This window comes from Denticeps clupeoides, chromosome 9, assembly GCF_900700375.1.
Source record: "Denticeps clupeoides chromosome 9, fDenClu1.1, whole genome shotgun sequence".
Classification (NCBI taxonomy): domain Eukaryota; kingdom Metazoa; phylum Chordata; class Actinopteri; order Clupeiformes; family Denticipitidae; genus Denticeps; species Denticeps clupeoides.
This window is the reverse complement of record NC_041715.1, coordinates 13,110,999-13,127,491: the sequence shown is the minus strand read 5'-3', so window position 1 is coordinate 13,127,491 and position 16,493 is coordinate 13,110,999. Positions and strand designations below refer to the sequence as shown.

The 16,493-nt window shown below is 43.4% G+C and overlaps 1 protein-coding gene across 4 annotated transcripts in view; it reads right to left on the bottom strand.

Annotated features, from left to right (window-relative positions):
- Positions 1–15,635, bottom strand: part of adarb1b (adenosine deaminase RNA specific B1b) — a 102,094-nt gene extending 86,459 nt beyond the window's left edge. For 2 of the 4 annotated variants that reach the window (XM_028991355.1, XM_028991354.1), the window contains exon 1: positions 15,497–15,635. The gene's annotated coding sequence lies outside the window, so the exon portion shown is untranslated. Of the gene's footprint in view, positions 1–15,043; positions 15,132–15,496 lie in introns of those variants that run through there. The other 2 variants (XM_028991356.1, XM_028991357.1) reach the window with 2 other exon arrangements.
- Positions 15,636–16,493: the final 858 nt, after the last annotated feature.

Here is a 16,493-nt window from a genome sequence, read left to right as displayed (position 1 = left end):
GGTCTTTTGCAACGCTGCTGTTCTGCCACCAGAACCGAAGTTGAAAGAGAGGAGGCATTTTCTCTGAAGAGAAAGTCTATGCCGATGATGTGTATTGTATGCATGGCATGTTTACAACATCTGAGCGAAAGAACCTGGTCCTGAATAGCACAAACCAGCCACTTAAAACATTTCTATCTCTCGTCCCGTCTGTAATACGGAAAGAATAGGGGGGAATAAAGGCATAAATTAATAAATAAACCCCCAGAGTCGCTCGGTCTCGATTCTAAGGGAGCCGCCACCGTCGCTGCAATCTTTGCAAAAAGCTCAACTGCCATTGATTTGTGTGCGCAGAGCTGCGGCCAGCAGGGGTAGAATTGCTGTGTACGGTAAATAAAGTGGCCCGTCTATTGAATCCCGACTCGGAGAGGAGGGTGCGCAGGGTGGGGGGAGGGCAGAGAAACCACCAGAAAGGGGTCTATTGGACAGGAGATGGGAGGGGATCTCTTTAAGTGACCGTTCAACATTAAAAAAAAAAAGGAGCCACAATTTGCTGGAGCTGTATAAAACGTAGCATAAAACGGGGGCAGTGGTGGCCTAGCGGTTAAGGAAGCGGCCCCGTAATCAGAAGGTTGCCGGTTCGAATCCCCTGTCATGGCTGCCCACAGCTCACCAAGGGTGATGGTTAAAAGCAGAGAAGCAATTTATTAAAGTTTACAGGTTTACTAATGTTCATGTTCACCAGTTCACATCAATCTGACTCTCACTCTCAGATTCACTCCCTCTCCATCAGGCTGGTGGCTTCCTGAATTCCAGGTGACATATCGAGAGGAGGGGGTTTCAGTCATCGCTACAGGCTCCGCCCATTTTAAACTTTGTTTATATTTTTAAAAGTTAAACAAATAATTACACACAAACAAAAATGACTAACCGATGCCCCGCGTCTTACGTAATGCTTTAAAATTACGAGCAGTCGTCATGCTGTGGAATAAAGAAGGAAATGCAGTTCATTTGTAGCGTGTAACATGTTTACATCGTTGAATGGAAACTGTTCTTTTTTCCCGTTTATGCCGCAGCACGTTCGGGTGCGTGGGCCCCATCAGCGGGCACGGGGCGGCACCGCGAGGAAACGGTGCCAGCTGTACCCCGGCCTCCGTGCCGGAGCTCAGCTCCCTCGCTGATTTGCAGAGACGCCGCAGCCCCCGGGGCTTTCGTTGACGTGAGCCGCGCTGCCATTCCGTAACGTGGGGAGCTCTTTCCTCCCAATTGTTGGATTTTTTTTTTTTTTTTTTGAACAGAAGCACATTTCACTGGCTCCTCTGACTCAAGCCTGGAAATGTCTGCTCGGTTTATTTTTCTCGCTCCTGCGCTGAATTATTACTGCTTAGCACAACAGTACGCAGTCCTGGCCAGCTGCGGCTTCAATGGGGGAACGTACAGATGTTGCGAGCATGAGACACTGTGACTGCATGCAGTAGCCCCAGAAGAAGTTCCTATGCAAGTTTCCTTCCTTCTCCGCTGATCACGTGACCCACTACAGCCCGCAGAGCACAGACAGGCCCGATGCGGCATCTGTCAGGGAGATCAAAGAGCCTTGTATTTTTACCGCTTCCTACTTCATAATGCCTCCTGCCTGCCGAGGCGCCGCGGCGAAGAAAAAAGCGAAAAAAAAGCGGAGTCGTCTGCGGTCGAACAGAAAATAGATTAGAGAAAGTCGTTTGGCAAGGACACCTCTGCTTGTGCTAACTCTGGATAATGCGGTTGTGCTACGTCAGGGAAAACACTTTGCGTGAACTCTGCGGCGTTGGGGTGGAGGGCATCTTATGCTTGTCATTACAGATAACGTCAAGGAGGTTACACGGGAGAAGGCTACACTCAGTGCACGGGAACTATGACTTTGACTCCCCAGGATCAGACTACATGTATTCTGACACGATTTGGCAGAGGGCTGACAAATGTGACCATCGAGGATGACAGAAAGCGTCTAGGTATGCTGACAGTTACTGATAACATAATAATGGAACATAACGGTTATTGCACATTAAAAATCCCAAAGAAAACATATGAGCAATAATGCTTAACGTAAGTTGATGACTTATGTATGCACAGGGTAAATATATAGCAAAGGTCACCAACCTTGGTCCTAGAGTGCACCAGACCTACACCACTTAAACAAGAAGATGGGACCAGTGTTGGTGACCCGTGGTTTGAAGTCATTTTAAAGTGAAGAGTGTACAAGGACCAGTACTCAAAGAAGGAGGCGGGGACTGAGGGAACAACAATTCTGCTGTACGTTCAGTAGCCTGATGACCTGAAACTGTCCATGAACCTACAGATCTTCTGGGTCTGGATGCTCCTGTGCAAGTCTGACAATTGCCATGGTGTGTTCGTCAATAGACAATTTCTTGAACCTTCTTCCCAAATAAACTTTCAAGCATTTTGATTGTAATTAATCATTGCCTTTCATATACCATTAAATAATATACAAATATACTGATTGCTGATAATGTTGTTTTATATTGTTAATTATCTGTATTTTTCATATGGAATTTTAAGAAACCAGAAAATATAATCTGAACTGATCCCAAAAAAAGTCTATATAACAATATATTGTGATATTTCGATATTTTTGTATCCAAATTTAGTCCAACGGGTGGTGCTGAAGTATGTTCAGTATCACAATATATTGTGATATAATCATGTCATGACCCACTTATGGTGATACATATCGTATCATGAGATCTTTTCCATTACACGCCCCTAATAGATGAGGTTTAGTTTCATTTATTGTAATATATTACTGCATAATTACTAGCCAAACAAAATAGTGACTTCTGAACAAATTTGTTTGTGACTGTAGGGCAAAGTGACAAAGAGACAAACAAGATAAAGACAAGGACACAATTTGCAGGGTCAGGCCCAGAAGGAAGGTTTTTTACATTATTGGATGATGGATGAAAATATATATCTGTATCTCTGTATTTCTGTCTGCTCACGTAAGCAGCAGACCAATTAAATCTCAGCATCAAAGGCATTTAATTCTGTTCTCACACAATGCAAATGTGAATTATTTACACTTAAGAAAAAATTAAAGAAACTTGATATTTGACAAAAGTACTATAATTTTGTTTCCCTGCAAATCCAATATTAGGAGATAGCAATGCAGACAACTTTCCAATGGACTATTAGGACCTTGACCAGGCTTTCATCTCAGAGACGGAACTGTACATTGGGTCATTCTCAGCCAAAAAGCACTTTATACATTGTGCTTAAACGTAAAAACATTCTTAAAAAGATGCAACTGTTGACAGCAGTGCAGTAGATGCAACTGTTGACAGCAGTATAGTTTAGAAAATTTTCATACTGTATATGGATTTTAAACCTTTACACAAAGCACCTAGGCCTTGATGCCACCATGAGATACCAGAATAAATATACTGGCCTGACAGGAAATCATCGGAAATCATGATTATTAACCATATGGGTATGATTATCACTAATGGTGAGTTACTGCTCTAACTGTTAAAAGTTACGTGGCCACTTATGTCTTTTGATTGGTCCTGTTAGAAACTGGTTAGAAATCAGGGTCAATGGGACATATATATCGGATAGATTTTAGTCTAAATTATTTCACTAAAATATCCTCAACTACACTGTACATTAAACTAACAGTCGCTGTATAATAGCATAATCGATGCCTGTACAATTATAATCAAAAGAACGTTAATAATAGTAATGTTACGCACTTTGTTATGTCCTTTAGGTCGTAGAATGGCTTGGGGTGCTCTGTGTTGTGTGTTCTCTTTTAGGCTGTCTGCTGGGGGAGGAGATTTGGATTACAGCTCCACCCACCAATTCCCTCGTCAACTGGCAGCCAATCAACGCACAGGACAGAGAACTACATAAGGGCCATTCCAGACACCATTCAGGGCTCATTGTTGTAGAGCCGGAGGAGGAGGAAGTGAGAGGAGAGTTTTGGAGTTGGAGTTTTGGATGGTGTTAGAGTTGGATAAGAGTTGTTGTGTGTTAGTGATTAGTGTGGTTAGTAGTGGCTTTGTTGTGTAATTGCTTTGTCTCTCCTTTCATGGTGTGTTGTCCTCCTGTGAATTGTGTAGTTGTTGTATATAGCACTTTTGGTTTGGTTTGTTGTTCACCGCTCACTGTAAATAAAAGCACAATATTTCACTTGGGCTTGGTATCTGTGTCTTCCCACTGCACACATTCCCCTCCCCTTAAATTGCAATTTTAACTATAAACTATATACAACTGTTGATCTGCTGTCAAGCATAAAGTGTGAAACTTAATTATTCCTGTTTTATTCTGTTACCATTTACTTGCTAATGTTCATTATTATTTACCAATCTCTATATGCACTGAAAATATTATAAAAGTTCTCTGGCTACATAGCCATATAGGTAGCCTGATGCAGTTTTAGTGGTATATAGATGTATGTGAAATTAATAAAAAAGTCTGTGATATGAGGTTACAAAAATGCATTGAGTATTAATACTGTGCAGTGTACACAGGATAAAGTGTGACTAGAGATGAGGGATGCAGATGCATGGTGCAGAGTGAATTCCAATGACATATTTCACCTAATAAAGCTATACAACACTGGAATATGAAGTGACTATTCAAATCATGTAGCTATAGATAGAACGCCTTAGTCTTAGATGAATTAATCACATAGCATGTGGTGAAATAAAAAAAAATTCATCCAAAACTAGACACAGGGACACAGGGATCCACTGGGAGTGGGGGAAGGACGGACAGTGAGAGATGGAGGGAGGCACTCGACTGTCTGCCCCTCACAGAGAGAACATGAATCTCAGAGCCCCGGAGACCACGGAGCAGCACCAGCAGCAGCACAACCAGCAAGACTCAATTCAACTCAGAGGCACGATGAGTCACAGCAAAACCCAAGGAGAATCACACAAGGCACAAGGTCAAAGAGGGACAGGGGCAGGGACAGAGAGAAAGTCCGGAACAGGAGATTAAAAAAAAGCATGGAAGGGCAGCAGGGGTGACAGAAATGGAGTGATGGAGTGATGGAGAAGGGGTAATGAACAAGAAAAAAGAAAAAAGGGGAGATTGACAGAGACAGACGATCCTGGAAAAAATAGCGAGAAAGTGAGACAGAGGCTATAAGATGAGATGATGAAGAAAAGAAAAAAAAAAACTGGCACTATAAGACAATCCGGCATGATAAGATCAGATGGGTATTCCTGTTCGCCGGCACATAATCAGAGCTGTGTCCCTTGTCCCTTGCTGACCCCACATGCGTCGTGCCTGATACCGAGGCCTCCTCAAACGGGGGCCCATCTTCAATTACCGGCTCTCTTTCAGGCCCCCTCAATCTCAGCACACATCCCGATATTGTTAAGATAATAAAAGGAGTCCCTTTTGTCCCTTTTTGTCTGAAAAGGTCAGGTAGATAAGGTCTAATTCAAGTGCTATGACAGCATAAAACAAAAAATACACACACACACACACACACACACACACACACACACACACACAGCAAATGTACTGGCCTTTAAGGCTGGTGTGGTGCGGCTCAGACAATACATTCAAGCTAAAACCAAAAGTTAATGCCAATCAGATAACCGCACGGTGTAATAATGTGAAGCATGCAATGTCATTCAAAGCAAAAAGAGAGCAGAAGAAAGTGGTTTTAAATATATTTAAAATTTTAATCACGGTCATTAGGGGTGTGGGTCTTCATTTGCTTCACTACTCAATTTGATTCTAATTCAAAGGATAAAGGACAGCGGCTGTGGCTTCAAATCCCAAACCGTCAAGGTCCCCCACATGGCTCCCCAGACGCTTTTCATGGCTGCCCACTGCCCAAATCCAACAAAAAATAATAATAAATCTCACAATGCTTCACAATTGATTGAACACTCTTTTTGACACCTCTAAAAGTCACTGCCACAAATCAGCCTGAGTGACTGTAAAAAAATATTTCTGTTCTACTAGAAACCCAAGATTTTGTTCCCACACTGGCTGCAGATTAAAAACAATCCCAGAAAGAACCACAGTGAACTGAACTTTCATGGCTTTACTGAAAGAAAAAAAAAAAAAAACAAAGGCCTTACCCACTTCACATACTGACCATAAATTATTGATCTTAAAAAGATACAATTAAATTCCTCAGGAACCACAAACCGGCCTGGCTTAATTCAGCAAGAAATGAGCAGCTTTATCCATCTACCGCAGTAAAGTGTCGCCTTTAACTGTAAGCAGGGGGGGAGCTGGGAAGTATTCTGGGTTGAGGTCGTCATTATGGAAGCATCACTGCCTATGTTCAGGCCAGAGCTGCACAGTGCTGCATGCAGGTTTACTCGGATATCTTTAAAAATGGAAAAGCAGACACAGACGCGACGCGTCCAATCCCACATTAGCGAGTTCATTATCAGGATCTTATTTTAGCCGACGCACTGACAAGCTGCCAGCAGGTTCATGACAAAAGACAGAATTTGTGTTTCTCACCTTTCAATAAATAAATAAACAATAATAAGACTAATAAGATAAAAACAACAGGTTACTGAAAGACAGCTACGCCACCAGGGCCAGAAATTATCAATCACAATATTTATTTAAAAATATGACTTTTTAGAAGCAAAGAACCTGTAAGCATACTTAGTTATATTTTGAAAAACTTGTATAAAACAATAAAACTATTTATTACATTTACATTTACAGCATTTATCAGACGCCCTTATCCAGAGCGACTTACAATCAGTAGTTACAGGGACAGTCCCCCCCTGGAACAACTTTGGGTTAAGTGTCTTGCTCAGGGACACAATGGTAGTAAGTGGGATTTGAACCTGGGTCTTCTGGTTCACAGGCGAGTGTCTTACCCACTAGGCCACTGGGCCACTACCACCCAAGATTTTTACTTTTAATTTGATAAACTTGTTACTATTTTTAAATCTCTTATATACACAGAAATGTTGGGAAAATGATACATAAAATATAAAATATAACAATGCACTAGGAACCTGTTGGGATTTGGTGAATAACACACTTTTATGTGCCTATTTATTGATGTAATTGTTGATTAATTTGTGTCATTTATTGATGCAGTTCATTATTATTGTGTCCAGTTTCGTAGACTGAAGAAGCCTCCAGCCTCCATTTTATCATGCATCACAACAACTGTGGCACCCAAATAACAAATTTCCAAAAGTGCAATGATCATCAATTTCCATCCGGCTGTTATTTTATTAGCGTAGTAAAGTGCTGCCTCATAGACTGTCATACAACAGTGATATAATTCATCATTTAAAATACTGACAGACTGGAGAAAAAAAACTGCCGTCTGCAGCATGGAGCTGAAAAGTGATTGACATGAACTAGAAAACAAGCTGCATCATCATCGCCATCATCACCATCACGCTCACACTGCTGAGCGCTCATGAGAGACCAGGAACAGGGAGAACATGCTCACAGGATCCAGGAACCAAACCACAAAAAGTCCTCACAACCTCCGTCAGGAGGACAACAATAATCTGTCCACAAAATGCTCTTGCTTCCCCAAACAGACAGACTGCATGTCCTATTTACATGTCCCTGATAAAGGTGAGTGCATTTTAACCCAATTAATGCTGATTGTAGTACCAGGGGCAGTGGTGGTTAAGGAAGCGGCCCCGTAATCAGAAAGTTGCCGGTTCGAATGCTGATCCGCCAAGGTGCCACTGAGGTGCCACTGAGCACTGCTCCCTGGGCGCCTGTCATGGCTGCCCACTGCTCACCGAGGGTGACTGTTAAAAGCAGAGGACACATTTCGTTGTGTCACCGTGTGCTGTGCTGCAGTGTATGACAATCACTTCACTTTCAGATGCCGTAGGATTAGCGGGAAAATGAATTAGAACTTTTTCTGCATTGGTTCTAGAATGGATGTTATCACACCAAGACCTCATTTCAGATACATGGATAAACTGAAACATATTTTTAAACACCGGACTAAACCTCCTTCTACATCCAGCTGAATGATGAATACGGTTCTACGTGTAAAAATGTAAACAGCAATACAGTGTGGCACCTCATATTGTGATAAATTATTGATTTGCTGGTATCCAATGTCGGTGTATCATGGTTTCAGATGAGCATTTGAAATTCGTGAATGAAAGACTCAAGGCACACGCTGGATTTTCAAACTGGCGTTACATGCAGCGCTACACGCCAAGTATTGATTAACATAAGTGGTCTGAATCTTCAATAAGAGAAACTAACTCCACTTTTTGTTGGGGTGTAATTATTCACCTCTGTGATTTTTAATGATATTCTGGTAAACAGAGTTTTAAACAGAAGAAGATAATTGAATGACAGCTCTCACATCAATACGTCACATGTGTTATATTAGTTTTTGCACGTAGGGCTGCGTGGAGCACCTGATTGAAAATAGTGCCCTCTGTCTTTTCAGCTGAAAAACTCAAGACAAAAGAACTGCATTGTTAAAAGCTAGAGCTCGCGATTTTTATCTTGATTGTAAAATGGACCAGAACAGTACAGCCATAGCGAACATCAGCGACCAGCATCCACTTGAATGCATTTCGGTTACTTACTGATGGGTTGTCACTATGGTAATTTCTACTAAACTGCTTTTCAGAAATAGAAGCTAAATATGCACAGATGTTAGGGATAGGAAGGCTTCGTGTGTTTATAGCACTTCAATATCACATAGCACCATTCAACAATATGTTATTTTGTAATTCCAAATGTATACAGATATAATAACATTGTAGACCAGTGGTTCCAAATCTGGGGTCTGCAAACCCCCAGGTTCTACGTGTGGGGATGCTTGAGATTGGAGGGGATCTGCGCTGAGGTTTAACATTATATTTTATAAAATCCCAATGACACACCCAATAGGATAATCAAAACTTCCACTACTAGTGTAGTCCTGTAGGATTTATCGAGTCTATAAAGCCTACAGTGTACAACAAGCAGAATAAGAACAAAAACCTACAAATGCTGTTTATTTTTGGCAAATACAAGTGTGTAAATTAGTCACTTTATTCTTTTAATCTGTGTATGCGGGAAGAAATAGGAGTTGGGGTGGGGGGCTCCTCGCTTGTCTTGGACACAGGCGGGGAGGCTTCAGGGAAAGAACTTTTGGAACCATTGTTGTAGACACTGTCACAGGACTGTGATTTTATCGCATTGTAATAACATTGTATCAGGAGACATGCCTCCATGCCTCCCAACTAGTTCAACTGGAACATCTATTTGTAGTTCTTTTTTGTCTTTTGACTATTACGAGGCATAGAGCCATTATTTTTTGAGAGAGACAGTGCCCCACACATGTTATTAAAAAAAAAACGACCTTGGTCAAATTTCAGCTGTCCCTTGAAGAGAACAAAGTGCACAGATCCCACAAAACCACGTGCAACTGCTCCACCACGGTGCAGTTAACCTGCCGGCATCCCAGGTTACGTGACCACCTTTGTTGTCTGAATTCCACTTGCAACTGACCCTCGTATCTCTGATCTCTATTAATTAGGGTGGCGAGATGCCGGTGTTCAGGCCCAGGTGGCCAACAGAGGAATCCTAACCATCCAGGATCACAACACACACACACACACACACATATATAGTACAAAAATACAGAAATCAAGAAAACCAATCGCACACTCGTTATTAAATAAAACTCCACAAATGTAACAGCAGTGGCAAAAATAACACAGCAGAACCACAACTGCGATAAGAGTCTGGATGTGCCGATAACTGCTTTTTTGAGAACAAGTACCGAGCACTTACTGATGAGTAGCCATTGATACAGAGTACCGATACCGAACAGTCACGGTAATGGCAAGAAGCGCTCTTCAGGTACGACTGCATTCACTTCTAGTGTCAAAGCATTGTACTGTATGCGTCCACTGTAATGGACGCGTACAGGAGAGGGAGTGCTGTAGGAGAGGGAGTGCTGCATCATTTGTGCCCTTGAGGTTGAGCAATAGACTCAACACCCGTAGAGGCGGGCGTGGCGAGTGAAGGTGAAGATGTCCAGCGGCTATCTCACAGTAATGTCAACACACTGCTGACATTTTGCCTACACAGTGCCGACTACAGTAACTGCCACACACTCAACTGAACGTACTTACATCACATCTAACTACACGTGCTACCGCTCTTATATTGTGATATTGTGGAAATGAGTACAAACAGCATCACATGATCATGGTTTCAGACTTAATTAGCCCATACAAAGCTGAACTCGTGTCTACTATTATGCTGGATATAGTCAAATGACATCTACAACTACCTCCAATATTTTCCAATTTTAAATTATATCAATTGAGTCAACTCAATGTCAACAGCACAAGGTAAACATAATATCAGAGAATACAGTTGCAGTTGTTAAATGGGTGGACGCTCACTTTTTGTAACAATAAGCTCACGTTTTAAAATTAGTCTGTTCTCCCCCCATGTGCCATCTGGGCACATGGACATTTTAAATGATGAAATGGGAAGAGCAATTAATTCACTGTCACTTGACTGCCCCAGTACATTCAGTATACAGTATTTCGTTTACACAATATATGAGCTGTAAAATGCACTGCGGTGTTTGTTAACCAATGAGAACTCATGAAGAGGCAGGTGTCACAAAGGAAGATATTCTTCACAATGTGTACAGTAGGTTAGAGATAACTGAGATTGTCAAATTGCCTTTCACGTATGTGAGGTTCCTGTACACCTCATGTGAACAAGGCCTGGCCTGCTTCCATTATCTCTGGTTAGAGATATGGTTAAATAAAAGCAAGAGAAAGGATGTAGATGCTACAGAATATGACCATGAAGACTAGCAGCAGGAACCACCATAATCATGGGAGGAGGGACGAGTAGGACGAGTGGGCGAGGGGGCGATGGGAAGGTCAGTACCACAGAAATCAGCAGTAGGGAGCGTAGCAGAAGGCCAGATTGTAAAAGGATGGACGAGGCAGGAGAGCAGATGGCCATGGTCCCTCCTACAGAACAATGGCTCCCAGGGAATCCGCAATTGGCCAATGCATGAGTGTTTAAACAGAAAAAAAGCCCAGATGCCTGTGCAGCCTCCAGTGCAGTCAATGTATGCCACAAAAGCGCAGAATGCCCAGGGAAAATAAGGGGATGGGAGTCACACAGAATGCCACAATAGGATAAAACATCACTACGCTGCCCAGAATAACAATGATATCGCAATATACTGTGATACCATCATTACACTTGTTCCTTAAAAAGGGGAAATAAAGAATTTAATCATAAAATCACTTCATTTTAACACACCTTTTCATAATACAGTACTAAATCACTATTTTAATTGCTGAAAACTGGCTTCACAAATGTTTAAGTGTTGAAATAAACTTCAATGCATCCATACAAGATACCAGAGCTATTCTTGAGAATGATATTGGGGATTCCACTCAATGGGAAATCATATCTTTAATTTCTAGTAAAAATGACCTTGACTCTTCAGAAAAAGCAAGCGTGCCAGTCGCAGTGATACTACTCTTCAATCAATTAAAACTAAATTATTAATATTATACCCAACTTTTTTATGGGGTTGGTATCCTACTCTCCAACACCAAACAGCAAAACCCCACCGAATACTTGCAAGACTCACAAATTCAGACACTGGCTAACCTTTTCACCTAAGCTTAGGTCAAATTTCTGTATCATTTATAATAAAAACACTGTTTGTTCATCCGAACATGATTCATTTCATATGGTCAACAGCAGCAATCGGCACCCTGCTTTAAAAGACGTCTTGTTAACCGAGCAAATTACGCCAGCGAATGTGCCGCTTGAGAGACACCGATGGTATATTTTCGGCGGCGCACCGTCAAACCAGTCTCAATTATTCACAAGGCTGTCGTTTCCCCCGTGCAGAGACAGGCTGTGGAGCATGTATTCAGGCGCAGAGACAGGTGCCGCCATCGTATTGCGACTCCCGCAAAAAAAAAAAAAAAAAAAAGAAACGGTCTGACGCCCCCGGGCCGCTCGTGGGAAGGGTCGGCGCTCGCGTTAGCGATCTTAAGCCCGAGCGGGCTGCTCAGCCGGTGACAGCTACATCTCTTTCGCTTATAATAACCTCACTCCCGTGAGCTCGTGCAGCCAAGGTCTTACACTTGAAGCATTCACAATCTTTCATGAGGAGTGAAGCGGGTGAAAAACATGGCCAGACCAGACTAGATAGGCACATGTGCAACTGTGCAGTCACTGAGTCATTCTGGGGTTAAAAAAAATTCACTCTGAATCCACCAGGAGTAGAATCTGCCACTGCTAAGTGTCTCGAAGGCAGGGCTTGTCTTATTGAGACAGAACAACTGGCATTGGACCCCACCTCCTGCACTACATGGCCAGCTGTCATGGTGCATTTGTCACACGGTGGCTATGTCATCGAGCAGTGGTGCACGGACGTCATGCGCTGGGCCGTTGTGGTGCATTTGTGACACATTGTCCATTGAGGACCTACCATTGACCAGAGGTCCCAGCCTCCCGTCACAGAACTGAGCTAAATATGACAGGGGTTTAGGAGAAAAAAAACCCTGAAAATTAATACTTTTAGAATGAATACACCAGCGAGGACGCCTTCTTACATGCCGTTGTCATGCGTGGCTAGGCTGTATAGTAAAGATTAAGTCACAGCACAAGAGAGCGTCATCCCAGCAAGGTGTGCAGCGAGATACGTGGCCTCACCGTATCCCAACAGACACCTTGTGACTTCAAAACGACTTCTTAAATTAATAAACACACACACACACACACACACACACACACACACAAACTCAATGCCGATGGTGGTGCTTCTTCATCTCCCTTTCAAATGCATTTCACTCAAGGATTTATTAACGCCCTTAATAAATTGTAAAGTACTTCAATTAAAACACAAATGCCAACAGCAATATGAAGAGAGGGCTAATGCTCTGGAGAACTGTCTCATTACGGCCACTTTTACGGTGCCGAGCAAACGGAAAAAAGAAACGGGGAAACGGACGGAGGGACAGTGTGCTGAAACAAAGCTGTAATGAGAGCTCATCTCGCCGAAGGGCCCGGGCTGAATCAGGACAGACGGATGTCCATATTGTGACCCTCAATGCTCATGGAGATAAGCCATGATGTCACCGTGAGTGGTTGATGTTACAGGCTTTGTCATGTGCGTTAGCCCATTTTTTATTTTGCCCAGGGTCCACATCTAGCATGTTAAGAGGTTACGAAACAGGTTACAAAATCCATGTCAAACGTGCCCTCGCCCTCCCCAGACTTCTCACGGGCAAACTGAATTACTTGTTGTATGGCTATGCAGCCTTTTTGACGTTTTGCATGAAAAAATGATGCAAACTGCATTAATAACAGGTCCAGGCTGTTGGAAGTCAAAATTTGCAGTATCACACACAATAGCAGATGTTTCAAGTTTCATTGTTCATTTTTATGGTACCTTGCTCAAGGGCACCTCACTGGCACCTTGGTAGTTTGATCCCTACATTATGAGTCTGTGTCCTTACCCGCTAGGCCACCACTGCCCTACATGACCTCTGTATTTAACCCGTCACCCTTGGTGAGCAGTGGGCAGCCATGAAGGGTGCCTGGGGAGCAGTGTGTGGGGACTTTAAAAGCTAGGCCACCACTGCCCCGGAGACCTCACCAAAAGGCCAATACTTTCACTCCTGTAAATCTACTTTCGCAAAGTTTTGGGTATGTTATACGTATGTGTATGAAGGATATAAAAGGGTGTGGCCTGAATGAAAGATAGAGCCAGTAACACTATGCTGGAGCTCAAGGTAGGACCTGAAGCACTGCAATCCAAGCAGAACTGGCCACTAGATGTTCAGCCACTCGGTCCCCTCTCGTCACGGAGCCCAATTATAAATCCTTTAGTTGTGCTATTTTTGTGCTCCACAGCGGTGGAATTAAGTACTAAAAACAAATAAGCACTGATGACATGACACTTTCTGAGGACTCTGTGCGTTATGAGAACTTACCATCAATGAAAACACTTAAAAGGATTTAAAGTGGACGACCCCAGAGCAACAGCAATATTGGTGAGATGCTTCTGGGCTCGCCATTCATTATTTCTGTGCATCATACCATACATTAAATATGAACCATGATGGCCAATGCATTTTGTTAATCGCCCACACACACACACACACACAGGCTGAACATAATAATGTTACTGTTGGTAGCCTCAGTTATCCAAATGCTGACTGACGGCATGGACTGACTGTGTTCTCTAATTCCTGCACTGTGATCACGTGAAAGTTGGGAGCAAATAAAGAAGGTTGGGATTTGTATTTTTTTTATGGATTTTATAAGGGGGCCTTTTGCGTAAGGTCAATAATATGCATAACGGGGCCAGACGAGGGTTGTCAAAAGAGACAGAACATAATAAACCAGGGGTGCACGATCCTGGCCCAAATACGTCTGACCATTTTCCATTTATGTAATAGAGGAAGAACGAGAGAAAAAAGCAACACTCGATTTAACCTTGACCTTTAGAATCGATTCTAATGCAGCACCCAATACTCGATATTAATGCCTGGGGGCCATGTCTGTCTAAATGACAGTGGTCCTCCTCTCGGCGGCCACGGGTCGTGACGGCGCACCCCGGCATGAAAGTTGCCAGACGTTGCCACCCTGTGACGTGCGTACGGCTTCCTCTGCATGGAGCAGAACTGGTGGAAGTGCATGCAAATGCACGTCTCACGATGATACGAAGTGGATCACGTCCAAGACTCAGAATGGAATAAAAAAACAACAACACCGTTTCTCCTGAAATATGCATTATTGTTTGAAAACCGCAGATGAATAATGGAGCACCTGCCATAAATAATGAACGGAACATTGGTTTAATCTTTTTTTTTATATACTGAGTGTACGGCTCATTAAAATCAAGCAATGATACCTTAGGAAAAAACACAAAAAATATGAAGACTGCTGAACACGTCCTGGCTTTGTGACACAAGCCTGTCCTTTGACATAAGACAGTTCTACAAAGGTTAAAAAAAGTATCAATAACAACTTTATAATTATGTAACAATGCCATTAATTACACGTGTTCATATCACTTCGTAATTACCTTTAATTACGCAGGTCGCCGCGCTGTAACAGCTCGTGTTGTTCTGAGTAGTATCAGGGGCTTCGAAAAGTTTCTTTTCAAGGCCAGACGGCGCAAGTCTTTGAGCGGCGACAACTCGGGGACGGAAACGCGAACGAACGCGGCCAGAAAGCGTCCGAATACGCGGCGCGTCCTGGCCGAGCGACATGAAGAGATTTCGGGCTCCGGGTTGTGCCCCCCTGGTGCCAGCCGCCCATTCAGAGCCGCGGCTGCGGGCAGAGCTCCGCATTATGACACCCAGCCCCCGCTTCAGCCGCGCCGAGCGGAGCCGAGCGGAGCCGAGCGGAGCGGGGGGATGCTGAGGAGCGGACGCGTGGCTCGGTCGCTCGGTCGCGGGGACGTATTACATAAACGCGGTCCACGGCGGGAGAGGAGTCGCGCCTGGAAACAAACGCGCGGCACGCCGACACTCACCGTGCGGTGCGGGGGGTTCACAGGGCGTCCATGGGCGTCCGCCGCTCGTCCTCGGGTCGGTCGCTACGTTGTCGCGCACCGCGCTTGATCGCACGGCGGCCCAGGAAACCCTCGCTGGCTCGTGGGGACAGCCGGAGCGCGCCATTGGCGGAGGGCGAGCGCCGAACGCCCACATATTCATATGAGGAGAGGCGGGGCCCGGCTACGCTCTGCGTTCTGATTGGATGGTCGTGCGGGGGGCGGCTACCCGGAGCCGGAGTGTGATTTGATGGACCCATGACGGCGCTCGGCTTCCTCCAAAATTAAGTGAATGCGGTAAAACCGCTTCTAGAGAGCATGATTTGTTCATAACTATTCACATATTATATTTTACTCGATAATTCTGACACTAGTTTTACAACAACGTCAACAATAACGTCGAAGTATTCAGATGTATTGCTGAGCGCACATTATGATCACCCACCCTCTTCCCTCAGTTCTTCCATAAGTTCTTACATGAAATGAAAATTCCCTCTTCACGGGTCTCCGATTCCAATCAACTCTGTTTCTAAATTGTTGTCCCTGGCTGGTAGAAAAACTTGCCCTGCTCAATTAGACTAGCCGAGACTACTACCACCTTTAAGAAGCTGTTGAAAACCCACTTATTCAAAAAGTATTTCGGACAAATCTAACACTTACACACGCACATGCATACACACTAGCACTTAACAATTTCCGAGCATGTTCTTTTTCTAACAAGTTAGGCCTTATCAGGCCTCTTAGTTTTCTTAACTCAAAATCTATAGAAATCGAATGAGAATTGCTGGTGTCTTCCTCTTGTAAGTCGCTTTGGATAAAAGCGTCTGCAAAGTAAAGTAAAGTAAAGAAAATGGCATCCTTGATATAAACTGAACACGTGAATGGAAATTTGGTTGTATTACTGTTTACACCTGGAGAATAACTAATATTTAAACATCAGTCTTGCTGAAAATACTGATGAAGAAATTCACCAGTCCTG